Consider the following 15,715-nt stretch of genomic DNA (forward strand, 5'->3'; position numbering starts at 1 on the left):
TCCCCGCTCTCCCAAGGCAAACCTGCAATTCACCTGTCATGAGTAACCCTCAGGCATGATCTGAGTATACCTTCTCCTCCCAGTTCTGGCCCCTGCTGCTGGCTGTCACCACCACCCACGATCTCTCCAGACCTCGCCTCCTCCTGCTCTGAGGTCGCCAGCAGGGAGGACTCCGCTGCCCAGGGCAGACACGTCAGACTCCCATTTCTTCTGTTCTGCCCTCTCAGCTTCAGGTTCTGATTTCAAGTCTTTGTCGTTCTTGTTTCAAAGTCAAGGCATGAAATAAAAGAAAGATATAAATACCAGATGTTAGTCACCGATATGTCTGTTTAAGCTTAACAAATTCAACCTTTTCCTCAAGTTCTGTATCATTGAGCCCTGACTGATTCACACAGTCATTAACGTCTCTCCCTGCCACGCCTCCCCTCCCTGCCGGATGAAAAAATACCATCTTAGCTGGGGAGCTCAGTCCACTTCCTCCTTCATGCTTGACTTCCCCTCAATTCAAGCCAGGCTGGAGCCATCGAATGAAGGTCTGCCCTTCTTTTTCTGAACAAAGTAGCCAGGACTCATCAAACGAACATGCTTGGGAAATATGTCAACAATAGTTACAATACAGCAGGTGACTTGTCCAACTTGGCGCCTCCACCCAAGACGTCAGACAGGCAAACCTGCCTCCGTGGGGACCACGCGAGTGTTGGAGACTGTCTGGGTTGGACCTTTGAGCTGGGGACGGCAGGAGAGGGGCGGAAGAGCATGTGTGTATGCTGGGGCTTGTAGGGAAGGTGTATGTGTCATCACTAGACATGGTTTTGTGGGTGTTTGATGCTGGTGCAAGGAGGGAATTCAGCCTCTGGAAGAGCTAGACTGGAAAAAAAAAATCACTTGAGCTACTGAGTTTCGTTTAACTTTCATCTGACTCTATTTTTATTATTTTTAAAACATTTGTAATCCTCACCCAAAGGTATGTTTTTAGTGATGAGAGAGAGAGAGAGAGAGAGAGAGAGAGAGAGAGAGAGAGAGAGAGAGAGAGAGAGAGAGGTTGCCTCCCACATGAGTTGCAACTGGGGAACGAACCTGAAACCTGGGTATGTGCCCTGACCGGGAATCAAACCTACAACCTTTCTGGAGTATGGGACGATACTCCAATCGAGGCACCTGGCCAGGGCTCATCTGACTCTCAATATTGAATCTTGGAAAAGGTGACCAAGACTTCTAAGTGCATTAAATGGAAAAGGCATTGATTACATCAGCTCCTCTTCCTCTACCAAAGTGGACACAACATTTCTACGACTTACTGATCTGACTCTGCCCCAAATCTATTGTCCAGGAACTGCTCTATCCATCTAGCTAGACCTGTGTTTTTCAACATGGCAGCCAGTAGCCACATGCAATGCAGCTGTTTCAATTTAGTTAATTCAAATTAAATGAAATAAATAGCTTAGTTCTGTGTTTGCACATTTCAACCGCAGGTGCTTAGTAGCTGCTGTATTGGGCAGTGCAGATAAAATGGTTCCCTCATCACAGAAAATGCTGTTGGACAGCACTGATCTAGATGCTTGTTTTCAGGATCTGACAGGGTGAAGGATGAGCTATGCATCCCTCTGGCCTCTGAGGTTAGAACTGTAAGCAGCAGCAGAATCCAGAATCTGTTTTACGGACCACCCTCCTCTCTGTTGTCCACATCTTCTTTGCCTTACAATCTTCATTGTATGTGTGGACTCAAGTTGCCATGATCAAGTTCAAGTTTAGATGATGCTCGAATTAAGACTGAGAGTGCTTCCCTGTGTTCATTTCACTCTTCATGATAAACAAAACCATCAGCTGAGCTTGCATGCACATTTGGACTCTGAGTTAAAATTTCACTCCCCTGGGATCTCTTGTTTTATGTTGTTGTTATTTTTCGATGTTGTGACATTCAAGAAAGAATGTAACTGTTACCGGAGACCAGTTTAAATATTGACCTTGCAGACATTTCTTCAAAACCTAGAACTTGAAATTTATAAACAAGTGAAACCTGAAAGAGAGACGTGATACAGAACCAAAAAATGTCAAGGACCGTAGTCCGTGTTTTCTGTGATGGATTAGTTACTGGAAAGCTGTGGTGAAAGGAAAACCCAGTAAACCAATCGATCTTTAAATGTATTGAGGAAGTAAAAGAGAATATTGGGATAGATAATTTTTTACAGAAAAGGATTATTTTGTTAGGTGACATAAACCACCTTCCAGTTATCTGTCTGGTAAATCCAGGAGCTCATGTGTTGTATGGTTGTCTTAGTAAGGCCAAGTTCATTACTAAATACAAAATGAAGTCCCTTTGTTTAGGGTCAAGTAGATGAACATTATATTGGTTATATTTCTCTCTTAAACATTTTTTTCTGGTTGCATTTCTATTATTTTTTTAAATTCTCACTTGATATTTTTTCCATTGATTTTTAAAAATACATTTTTATTGATTTTTTTTTTTTTTTTTTTTTTTTTTTTTTTTTTTTTACAGAGAGGAGGAAGGGAGAGGGATAGAGAATTAGAAACATAAATCAGAGACAAACATCAATCAGCTGCCTCCTGCACACACCCTACTGGGGATGTGCCCTCAACAAAGGTACATGCCTTGACTGGAATCGAACCTGGGATCCTTCAGTCCACATGCCGACACTGTATCCACTAAGCCAAACCAGTTAGGGCTTCATTGATTTTTATAAAGTGGGAGGGAAAGAGAGAGAGAAACATCCATGTGAGAGTGGCTGGGGATCGAACCTGTAACCAACCTGCAACCAAGATATGTGCCCTTGACCAGGAATCGAATCCATGATCCTTTGGTCCATGGGCTGATGCTCTAATCATTGAGCCAAGCCAGCCAGGGCTCTGGTGGCATTTCTTAATGTCATAACCATAACCATGTGTGTTATAAATGTTTAGGCATAGGTAATAGCTGTGGAGGAGTTTTGTTTTGTTTTTTCCTAAAGGTTTTTAAGCATATTATGCCATCTTTATATTAAAAAAATATTTATTGGTACTTGTAATTATATTACTACTAGAGGCCTGGTGCTCGAAATCCATGCATAGGGAAGGTGGAGTGTCCCTTAGCTGAGCCTGCACCCTCTCCAATCTGGGACCCCTCTAGGGATATCCGACTGCCTGTTTAAGCCCAATCTGGTGGGATCAGGCCTAAACGGGCAGTCGGACATCCCTCTTACAATGCAGGACTGCTGGCTCCCAACTGCTCGCCTGCCTGCCTTCTTGTGAGAGAATCATTGATCAGCCACCTCCTACATGCCCCCCACTGGGAATCGAGCTGGCAACCAGGGCATGTTCCCTGACCAGGAATCGAACCCTGGAGCCTCCTGTCCACAGGCTGACACTCTGTCCACTAAACCAAACCAGCTAGGGCTATAAACATTCTTGTATAAGACTTTGTGAACACGTTTTAATTCTTTTGGATGAATACCTAGGAGTACAGATACATTTTAAAAATAAAAGAAGCTTTTAACCAGAATATTAACATAGAGCATAACTAATTACTCTTCTTCATTATTATGGTATTTAATAACTTCACCTCGCTGGATAAACTCATAATGCTCAATTTTGAAGAGCATGCCCCTAAAATTGCTGTGTTTCATCAATAAATTGGAGCTTTAAGGACACCTGATTCCTTTAAGACATTAGTGGTCTTTGAGCTAAGAGAAAATAACGATCACAATGCCACTTGAATTATAAATTGATTTGGAATCGATCATAAAATGAATTTTACATGGAGTTTGGATTGCGAGAAAGGAAATTTGACCTTCAGTCCTGCCCTGCCACTAACTAATAGCTTTGTCACCTTGTGAAATAATGCAGTCACCACCAGGAAGTGAGCTGTTGAGCTGGCTGATCTCTAAGGTGTGTTTCAAGTCAGCAAACATTTCTCAAGTTTGTGCTAAGCTCTGAGGACACAGGTACCCTGTTTCCCCGAAAATAAGACAGTGTCTTATATTAATTTTTTCTCCCAAAGTTGCGCTAGGTCTTATTTTCAGGGGATGTCTTATCTTTCCATGCGCTTGGTCTTATTTTCAGAGGATGTCTTATTTTCGAGGAAACACGGTAGGAATAAGACATACCTTTTGCTCTTCGAGGTGTTTATAGCATAGGAGTGCTAGGTGGTGTTCTCCAGCTGTGACGTGTCGGTTATGTTGCTGATTCATTATGTACCTCCTGTTGGGCAAAGCACAGTATACTCAATAGATGCATGAATGGATGGAAGCAATGTCAACACATTATATCTATGGTCACCAGTGTACCTATAACCAGCCATAACATAGACACAATATGCTGTTGTAAGGAAGTGTGCTTGGGAACAGCAGAGGGAAAATGATTAAATGAGATGCGATTCTGAAGTTGTAATTGCTTCCACACAGAGTTTTTAGAGAGAAAAGAGTCTAAAGTAAACAGCAGTCTCATTTCTTTTTTCTTTTTTTTAAATTGATGTAAAGTCAGTATATAACATACTAGTTTCAGGTATACAACATCATTTGATCTTTTTGTTTTTGTTAATCCTCACCTGAGGATATTTTCCCATTGATTTTTAGGCAGAGTATAAGAGAGAGGGAAAGACAGAGAGAAACATCCGTGCCTCCTGCACGGCTGGGGAGGAGCCTGCAACTGAGGTACATGCCCTTGACTGGAATTGAACCGTGACCTTTGGGTCTGCAAACCGACGCTCTATCTGCTAAGCCAAACTGGCTAGGGCACGAAGTTGCATTTCTGATGTAAGAAAACTTCTCCATGATATTGTTAGGCACCCGAAAATTTAAATAAATGACATTTTATAATCAAAAGGCCTTCTTGTTAATGCATAAAACCCATATACTGTATATCTTAAATGTTACCCACTTTGATGTCTTTTTTAATGGCCATGAGGCTTTTCAGTTTGAAAATTTTTGCATTGCAATCCCCCCTTATTTGTGTATTCATTTAATAAGTGTTTATTGAGTGTCTACTGTTAACATTAGGTGTGAGTTGTTAATGCGTAGAGATGGTAATGCCTGAACTAACTGAATAGACTCATCCAGAGCCAACTGTAACAACCTCTCCAGTTTGCTAAAATACCAGTCACAGCCACATTTATAGTGTGTTAGAAATGAAAACCTCTGTGTGTGTGCTTCTTACGTTCCTAGCAATTGAAGTTTATTATATCCAGTGTCAGACTTACTTTTTAATAGAATATTGTACTAGTGTTTGCTTTCCAAAGATCCCTCAAGGGAATTTCTAGATTGAGCAATAATTTCAGTATATCCAGGAAAGGGAATTTAAAGAAGCATCAATGTTAGGTAACTGGCATTCTGGGAGATATAATATATATATATATATATATATATATATATATATATATATATATATATAAAAATAAATTTATTAGAGGGTTATATATATTAATTATATATTATATAAAATATTTATTGTATATATTATATATATAATATGTTATATATATATAATTTGTTAGAGGGTTCACTGCTGATTACATGTGCAAACCAAGTGCATGTTTACCAGACTAAGCAAAACCAGCTTGCTCATGAAGTAAATTCAAATTCAAATGGACATTGGAGTCTTAAAGGTAGGCTGGTAGCAGCTCTGGACATTTGTCTCTGCCTTCTAGAATTAGAGAATTGTTTTTAAATAATGAGCATTACAGTTCATCATATAAAATGAAGGAAAATGTCTTGAATTTGTATTCTCTTAGTTTTCATTAGTTTTTAAATCTATATAAAAGCCTAAGGACCATTGGGTCATTTGACATGCACTGACCTCCAGGGAACAGGCATGGGAACATGGGACAAACTGATGAATCTCAGAGGGAAGTGGGGAGAGAAAGGGTGGGAAGAGATTAACGAAAGATCTTACATGCATACTAGAGACCCGGTGCATGGATTCGTGCACCGATGGGGTTCCTCAGCCTGGCCTGTGGGGATTGGCCAAGTCCGTGCACTGGCCTCCGACATCCCTGAGGAGTCCTGGATTGTGAGAGGGCACAGGCCAGGCCAGTGCACCGGACCTCTAGTAATCATATAACTGTATTTTTTACACATGAGTCCTTTGAGCAATCCCAGTCAACACAACTCAGGACAGCAGACACAGATATGATATCCACAGGTGACAGGGCCTTTTAGGGACTGCACTTCTGTGGCATTAGGCTATGATTATTGCAAAAAAGCTCTATCCATGAACAAGAATTTTCTGTAGGCTACTACTACTACTACTATACATACACACACACACACACACATATCTGACAGCTTTCCATAAGTTAAATATACGGAACTTCTAGGAGGAACCTTCTTTCATTGGAGTGTCCTTTGTCAACTTTCCACCAGAATGCCAGCACTTCTCTTCAAAGATGCATCAGATTAGTACCACTCTTCTGACATACCAAAAATAAAATGCCCTTTTCAGTAAAGGCAGAGGCATGAAGTAAAATTTTAGTAGGAGGGAAAATGGCAGCTTTTTATGAGACCTGGAGAGGATGTTTGCTGAACTGGAAAAAAATAATAGGAAGAATGAATGGGTCAGGTGAGATTACTGTGTGACCTGCTTGGCTACCCCATCCCCATAAAAATATATATGAAAGAAAAGAGGTCTAGTGAGACCCTTGGTTAATTAGGACTCTTGGTTGTAAGTGACAGAAACCCAATTTCAAATAGTTTATAAGGAATTAATCAACAAACGAAGATACCAAATTACACATAAAAGTTGGGGCAAAAGTTGGTTTACCATTGCAAGGACACAAAATACAGTTTCTCCATGTATTACTACTTATTAATTATTGTATTATTTTTCTATACTAACAACTGTAAACCTACTTTTGCCTCACCCTGTCTATATTTACTTAATTAGAAATTCCAAAGGGTGGACCATGATGTGATCAAAGGATTCAAAATAGGTTATCAGGCCGAAACCAGTTTGGCTCAATGGATAGAGCGTCGGCTTGCGGACCGAAAGGTCCCAGGTTCGATTCCGGTCAAGGGTATGTACCTTGTTGCAGGCACATCCCCAGTAGGGGGTGTGCAAGAGGCAGTTGATCGATGATTCTCTCTCATCGATGTTTTTAACTCTCTATCCCTCTCTCTTCCTCTCTGTAAAAAATCAATAAAATATATTTTTTTAAAAATAGGTTATCAGGATTTCTCCCCCCTCCCACCCCCCCATCTACATCTCTGTTGTCCTCACTGTTGATTTTATTCTTTGTAAATGGCAGGCATATATTGTCCATACAACTCTCATTCCTAAGGAAAACCCTACTGCCTTCTTATACACGAAGGGACTCTGGTTCACCTGCATGGTGCCCCGCACCTGCGTTCTGGGACTTGGAGGGGATCTTTTGTGGGAAGGGGGATGGGCAGGAGAAAGTAGGTATCTTTTATGCTCCTGGGCTTCCTTTCCTGAATGCAGGCGCTTCACTGATGTCTGCCTTTGGGATCTTACGCCAAAGACTCTGAGTTTGAATTACACCATGTTCCTTGCATGCATGGCTTTACTGACTCGCGGGGTTGTTTATCTAGGCAGCTAGGCCTCTTGGTAACTGCTGGAGGTTTTATCATTTCAGCAAGAGTTTGTGCTCTGAGAACACTGCGTGCTTGACTTGTCTCTGTTGAGAAACTTTATCATTTCTCTTTTAACCAGAGGGAAGCCCATTTGCAAATATCTGGTTCCAGAAGTGAGTGTCAAAGTACAGGCCTGATCAAGAAGGAACCCTCGTTATCAGCGTTATCTCCCAGTTTTGTTTCAAGAGCAAGATAGCCTCCCCGGAGCAAATGCTGAGGGAAAATATAGGCCCACGGTATCCCGCCTGTGTATTACAATGACTACGGACTTGCTTTAGCTTCCTGTTCATTTCCGTACTTGTTGAAAGTTCAATTTTATGTCTCTGTTGCCTGATAACCACATAATAGGAAGTCAGTGTGTACTGAGTGATTGAAGGAAGAGGCAAGGATTTTCTGGATGTTTTAATTAGCTAAAATTAGAATCCCGGGTTAAAATTTACAGTATGAACCTCCGGATAGCCACATTTCGTTGTTATAATATAAATTTATGATAATAGCTACATAATACAATATAGAGATGTATTATAAAAATATCTTCAAAAATAAAAAGACGCCCAGCTTTCTTCAATTGAGTTAGGCCTTATAATACTCTGGCTAGTGTGGTGAGAAGTGCTTTTCAGTACAATTTTTTTTTTTCTTCTGAATTCCTAGAGTCCTTTGATCACCTGGTCTGTGCCAAGTGCTCAGTGGACACATTGTCTGTTGAAGTCTCACAGCCATTCCCTAAGCCGCCTCCTCAACCACGGGGAGAATTAACCCTCTCTTCTTCCCGATACCATCCACCATGGCATTTATGGCACTGCACTGTAGTCATTATTTGTTTATATTTGTGTCTCCCACTAGACTATGAGTTTTTCCACTACAGAGTCTGTGTCTTCTTCAGGTGTGTATTCTCAGTTCCCAGCTCATGGTGAGAACTCCAGAAATGTGATCTTCATGGTACACATTTGACATCCAAGGCTTGTCCAAGGTTCCTAAATAGACAGTGATACGGTTAGTTGAGCTCGTGCCTACCAGACTCTCCAGATTGTTTTTGTTCTGTTCACCTGCTCTGGGAAAGCAGGTTGGCTGGGTGATGAGGATGACTGAGGAAGGGCGGTATGCGGGGAAGATGAAGGAGAGCTATTGCTCGCTGCAGCTGGGAAGGAAGTTTGGCAGTGGTCTGACCCCAGGCTCCCGTCCCCAGCGAACCTCACACACATTTGTGCACGCAGAGACCGTGGGGGCCTTTCGTCTCAGAAGGAGTGCTGAGTGAGCAGGGGCCGGAGAAGCCATTTCCTTGGAAAGCTGTAACAAAGAGCTGGAGCACTAGGCCGTCCACCTGGCCATAAAAATGTTATTGTCATACTGGAAAGTTCTCGGTGGTGTTGTGTGGTGAGATTTTTGCACTTGAGGTTCCAGTCTTAGAGAATAATTAATATGTAGCAGAAACATCATAGTTCCACACAGCTGCACACTTGAGTTTAATTTCTTGGACATGATGGTTGGAATGGGAGAGAGTTAGGGAAAGCTGCGTCTGCCATATGTCCACTCTAACGTGCTTGCCTTAAACAAAGAAACAAAGAGCCCAGCCTGCATGGCTCAGTGGTTGAGCATCAACCTATGAGCAAAGAGGTCATGGTTTGATAGCCACTGAGCACATGCCCAGGTTGCAGGCTCGATCCCCAATGTGGGGCAGGCAGGAAGCCTTCACTGATCTTTCTCCCTCCCTCCCTCCCTCCCTCCTTTTTTCTTCCCCATCCCCCCACCCCCCAACTCTTAAAAAAAAAAAAAAATCTTCAGTGAGGATTAACAAAAAATAATACAAAATCTTAGCTTTATTTGGGATATAATTTACATACCCTTTGACTATAATTCAATTAAATGGGTTTTAGTATATTCACAAAGTTGTGCAATCAACATGATAAGTAATTTTAGAACGTTTTCATTACCTCCTAAAAATCACCTGTGCCCACAACCAATTACTTCCCTTTTCTTCCCACCCCTCTACCTCCAACCCCCCTTCTCAAGCTCTATACAACCTCTAATCCCCTTTCTGTCTTTATAGATTTGCCTATTCTGAACATTTCAAATAAATGGAGTCAATACAATATGTGGTCTTTGAGACTGGCTTCTTTCACTTAGCTTTCAAGGTTCATCCATGTTGTAGCATGTATCAGTACTTAGTTCCATTTATTACTGAGTAACATTCCATTGAATGTTACCACATTTTTGCCTATCTATGTATTTATGTATCAGCTCGTGGATATTTGGGTTGTCTCTACTTTGGGGCTATTATAATGCCACTATGATCATTCATGTACAAATGCTTGTGTGGTCATAAGTATTCATAAGCCTTGGGTATATGCTTAGAATTGGAATTGCTCAGTCATATGGTAACTCTGTGTTCAACCTTTTGAGCACCCATGGAACAGTTTTCTGATGTAGCTGTACCATTTTACATTTCCTCGTACAGAAGTGTATGCGTGTTCCAATTTCTTCAAATCCTTGACAAAACTTGTTGTCAGTCCTTTTTATTATAGTTATCCAATTGGTTGTGAAGTGGTATCTTGTATTGATGGATTTTCCTATGTTAAAACTTTGCATTCCTGGGGTAAATCATACTTGATCATGGTGTACAATCCTCTACATGTTGCTGAATTCAATTTGGTAGCATTTTGTTAAGGATTTTTGCATATGTATTCATAAGAGAAGTTGATGTAGTTTTCTTGTGTCTGGGGTTTGTAGCAGGGTAATACTGGCCTCATTAAATTGAGAAGTGTTCCATCTCTTCTATTTTTTGGAAGAATTTGTGAAGGATTGGTGGTAATCAGACTTTAAACATTTGGTAGAATTCACTTGTAAAGCTAGTTCCTGAGTTTTTCTTTATGAAAAATATTTTTAAATTACTAATTCAATCTTTTCATGTGTTATGAGTCTATTCAAAATTTCTATTTCTTCTTGAGTCTGTTTTGATAATTGTGTCTTTTTAGGAATTTGTCTATTATAAGTAGGTTATCTAATATGGTGGCATACAATTATTTATAGTATTTGCTTATAATCTTTTGTATTTACATGATGTCTGTAGTGATATCCCCTTCTTTTATTCCTAAGTTTGGTAAGTTGAGTTTTCTCCCCTATTTTCTTGGCATTCCAGGTAAAGGTTTGTCAATGTTGTTGATCTTTTCAAAGAACCTACTTTGATTTCATTTATTTTTTTTTTTCTATTCTCCACTTCCTTTATTTCTGTTTAAATCCTTGTTCTTATTTACTTCCATTCCTGCAAGTTTACTTTGCTCTTCTTTTTTCTAGTTTCCTAAAGTGGAAGGTTAGGTTGTCGACTGCCTTTTAATTGCCTTCTTTCTGTATCTCACAAGACAATTTGGGAGCTTACATGACCAATGCTGAATCTGAGTCCGTGCCTTCAGACTTCCTCCTGGAGGATACTGACAAGGCAGCTGAATCCATGAAGCAGGTACACAGAGGAGAACTGAGGAGCACTGGCCTCTCACTGTGATGGCGCCCGTCGCACTGTAATTCTGGAGTCAAAGCCTGGGCTCTGGAGTCTGGCTGCCTGGGTGTGAATTCCGTCTCTGCCACGTAATAGCTGTGAAGCTTTGGGCAACTCATTTAAGTTCTTTAAGCCTCAGTTTACACATTTGTAAAATAACCTGAAAGATAGTCGCTACCTCATAGTGTTGTTGTAAGGAATAAATACACTCACATGTGATGTACTTAGCCCAGAGTTGGTACATAGCAAATGCCCAGGAAGGATTAGCTATTCTTATTTTTTATTGTAGTTATTGTTAGGTCAGATGGATTTATGTTGGGCTAACTCTATGTAAGGTAGCTACAGAGCCCTGGGTTGTATTTCCATTAGTTTGTACTTTGCTGACCATCCATGACCTCACCCGAACATGCTACCAGGACGAACTTCACCTCTGTTTGCTACCAGGTGCTGAGACTGCTTTCCTACTGGGATGTAGCAGCCCTGGATGTTACTTCCAAACAAGAGCTCTTTTCTTGAATGAGCTCAGACATTACTTATTTGACCATCCACTCAGACTTCAATGATGATATGAGAACAACAGCAAGAGATATTTTCCTAAACAAATTTGAAACAAACTCAGGATGGGAGTACCATAAATTATGAAAATGGTATCACTAGCCCAGCCAGTGTGGTTCAGTAGTAGTTGAACATCAACCTATGAACCAGGAGGTCGCAGTTCAATTCCCAATCAGGTTTGGGGCTGGATCCCCAGTGTGGGGTGTGCAGGAGGCAGCTGACTGACGATTCATTCTCATTGATATTTCTATCTCTCCCTCCCTTCCTCTCTGAAATCAACAAAAATGCATATTTTTTAAAAAGAAAATGCTATCCCTAAAAAATTCTAATAATTAGTTGCTTCTCTTCCTGAAAATGTAGAGTACTTTCAGGCATATTTTCCCCCCACAACATATCTGAGGTTGATATAGGGAAATAGTTATTTCCATATTACCTATAGGAAAAAGAAATAAAATATTCTTTTTATAAAAAACATCACTAAGTAGAAAATATGTGGATACACACATTCATGCACACACACAAAGACAAACCTTGACACCTGCTTTTTTTTTCTGGTCCTGAAAGTGCAGAGAAATTATAAAATACTAGAGGAAACATGAAGAAAAGAACTCAATCTACAAATTGATAATGAGCTTTCTTCTATATATATATATATATATATATATATATATATATATATATATATTATTGATTTTTTACAGAGAGGAAGGGAGAGAGCTAGAGAGCTAGAAACATCGATTAGAGAGAAACATCGACCAGCTGCCTCATGCACACCCCCTACCCGGGATGTGCCCACAACCAAGGTACATGCCCTTGACCGGAATCGAACCCGGGACCTTTCAGTCCACAGACCGATGCTCTACCACTGAGCCAAACCAGTTTCAGCATGAGCTTTCTTTGGTACTTAAATCAAGAAGTTGAATTATATCCAAAGATCAGTGAAAAGTATATTTGTTTTTTGGAAGACTAAATTTAGTATGAATAGTCAGAAATAATAATAACAAATTTCATCTATTTCTTCATATGTGGAGCATGCCATGTGTTCTTTGTTTAGCCATGCTTACAAATAATTATATAAGGATGTGAAAGATGGGCACATGAGGTGTTGAGGAGCCTGCAGGCCGTAGGCTCCAAAATTAGACAAATAGTGGGGCCTGGGATCAGCAGCACACATATCTGTCCAGGTTTGTAGATCATTAATAGTAATCAGTATTAGCTGTCAACTATTTCCCAAAACTTTTAGACCAATAGCACTTTATATTATTTTTAGTCCAGCCAGCATGGCTAGGTGATTGAGCATGACCTATGAACCAGGAGGTCATGGTTCAATTCCCAGTCAAGGCACATGGCCTGGGTTGCAGGCTACATCCCCAGTGTGGGGCATGCAGGAGGCAGCTGATCAATGATTCCCTCTCATCACTGATGTTTCATATCTCTCACATTCATATCTCTGCATGTGACCCAGGCCATGTGCCTCTGCTGGGAATCGAACCATGACTTCCTGGTTCTTAGGTCGATGCTCAATCACTTAGCCATGCTGGCAGGTGTGTGTGTGTGTGTGTGTGTGTGTGTGTGTGTGTGTGTGTGTACGCTCTACGTTATAACTAGACATTGGGTTTTGATAGGAAAGAAATAGGTTGTGTAGAGGTGAAATCATTAACCACAAGGAACATCTCAGTTCCCAAGACTCTGATTCATTCTAGTTTCCTTTGTGTATCATCCAGTTTCATCCGCTAATCCTCAATAGAAGTTCCACTCTGATGTAAAAGAGCTAAGAGATGACCCTTGACCATCTAAGGTCACTCCCTCCCAGGGGAGCTCAGGGACTAAGTTTTGGTGGCTGTTGGGATTTTAGGTTCCTCCACTCTAGGGGTTGCTTAAAGAAGTACTGGCACTAGCTTCTGGGATCCAAAAAGAATCCGAGTCCCCGTTTGATATTTAGGTTTCTATTTAATAAAGTTGAACATATCTTTTGTTTATTGGCCATATAATTTCATTTTTCTGCAAACTATCCATTCTTATCCTTGCTCATATTTAGTGTTATATTTTTCCTAGTTTTGTAAGAGCTCTTACACATTAAGAAAATGAACTCTTCATTGTATGTGCTGCAACCCACCTCATTTATAGTTTGTCTTTTATTTCATTTTAGTAAATATTTCTAAATTCTATTTAATGCTCAGTTCTTGATAAAAAGAAAAGTTTAAGTTGAAATTTAGATAAGTTCTCAGTGTCAACCTTAGCTGCTATGTTTGGTTGTTTAATTTTTCAACCCAAGTTCAATTACTAACTGATGTTTCTTCTGGCACATATGTTCTTATAGAATCTAAAATGGAGATTTTTTTTTTAACATAATAATCTCTACTTCTTCATTTCTATAAGAGAAGTAAATACCATTAATGGCATTCTGTTTCCTCAATTAATCAAGATTTTTTTTTTTTTGTAGTTTTACTTCCAATCAGTGCATTAGTGATAACCACTAAAAAGAAATTTAATAAGCAGTTACTGTTAATCACATGCTTCTCTGTTTGAGGGATGTATCTACTACTTCCTCTTCATAAAAGTGTATTTTTACAGAAAGGTGTATTTCCAATTTAAAAAATTGTCCATTTGAGTAATTACAAGGAGTCATGACACTATTATTTTCATTAACACTCCAGATCAAAGTGATTTTCATATAAAATTTTCATAGCTTCACTTGGAGCTCGGGAACGGATGATTTCAGTGTTGGCACTTCTAAAAACATGCTGCTAATAAGCTGCTTCCTTGCCATTTCTTGGCTTCCCGGTCTGTCAGAGAGCTGGAGAAATGAGGTGCTTTCAATCACTGAGGTGACAGAGGCTCATATGCATTTCAGATCAGAAGCCTGGAATCAATCCGGCAGCACTGGAGAGGTACATACATGCATGTTTCCACTAGTCAGAGGCAGCAGCTGGCAAAATGCTTTTCCTTCCTCCTAATGACTCCATAGCTGTTCACCAAACAGCTCAAGAGATTGAACACTGAGGTCTTTGCTTCACAATGATTCTTTTATTTATTATTTATGGATTAATTGTGTGTGTGTGTGTGTGTGTGTGTGTGTGTGTGTGTGAAAGAGAGAGAGAGAGAGAGAGAGAGAGAGAGAGAGAGAGAGAGAGAGAGAGAGATATGGATTTGTTATTCCACGTATTTATGCATTCATTAGTTGACTCTTATATGTGCCCTGACCAGGGATCAAACTTGCAACTGTAGCTTATCAGGACAACGCTATAACCAGCTGAGCTACCTGGCTGGCCAGAGCTCACAGTGATTCTTAAGCTAAAATTTCTGATTATGATGTATGGCTCCATGTTGTAACTCAAAAGTATATTACCAATAGTTTGAAATTCTTATCACAAGCAATTAATTGAGCCCAATTCAGTGAATTTCTGTGTGTATTCGCTGGGCAGGGGAGAGAGGTTGAAAGCAAACGCCTTGGAGAGACCTTAGGGGCAGCTGTCATCTTGTCATGCAAGCAAATGACAACTATGTGAGCAAACAAACACAAAACTGACTGTCAGTGTCCAGTATCTCATTTATTACATGACTGCCTTAAACTTTGCGTAGAAGTTTTAATTTTCAAACGTGGACTTAGAGTTTATGTATACCAGAAGCAATCGCTATTTAGGCAACGCTGTGATGAAACAGGAATTTCCATCCATTTTGCAAGTCTGATTGCACATGACAAGCACAGCCATTGCCAAATGTATGAAGAAGGAAGGGATGCTCTAAGCAACGAGGCAGAAAAGCAGATACCTGGGTAAGAAGGCTTTCAGAAGGCGTGAGGGAGGAAAACAGGGTCTGCTCAGAGAAAATTGGGGATTTTGCGTGTGGGTGTGGATCTATTGAGGTTGAGAGGAACAAAGGGAAGTTACCAAAGATTTGCAGTTCAAGATCAAAAGCTTGGAGTGTTACGGATGACCAAGGATCATATCGAATTCCCTTCACATGGGTAACATGATCCCAAATATATGTAGGTTAGACATTTCTTCCTAACTACTCTCAGGATGGTTACAGGGAACGTGGGTAGCAAGGAGGAAAGCAAGGAGTGGAGGTGGGAGGTTGTGCATGGCTA

General features: G+C 40.3%; 1 protein-coding gene across 6 annotated transcripts in view; it reads left to right on the top strand.

The window, feature by feature from the left end:
- Positions 1 to 15,715, top strand: part of RBM47 (RNA binding motif protein 47) — a 151,474-nt gene that overhangs the window by 85,665 nt on the left and 50,094 nt on the right. Inside the window, exon 1 of one of the 6 annotated variants that reach the window (XM_084900932.1) lies at positions 15,356 to 15,400. The exons of the other annotated variants lie outside the window; for them this stretch is intronic. The gene's annotated coding sequence lies outside the window, so the exon portion shown is untranslated. Of the gene's footprint in view, positions 1 to 15,355; positions 15,401 to 15,715 lie in introns of those variants that run through there. 6 annotated transcript variants of the gene reach the window in all.

The sequence above is a fragment of the Pipistrellus hanaki genome (assembly GCF_964339955.1).
Source record: "Pipistrellus hanaki genome assembly, chromosome: 1".
Lineage (NCBI taxonomy): Eukaryota > Metazoa > Chordata > Mammalia > Chiroptera > Vespertilionidae > Pipistrellus > Pipistrellus hanaki.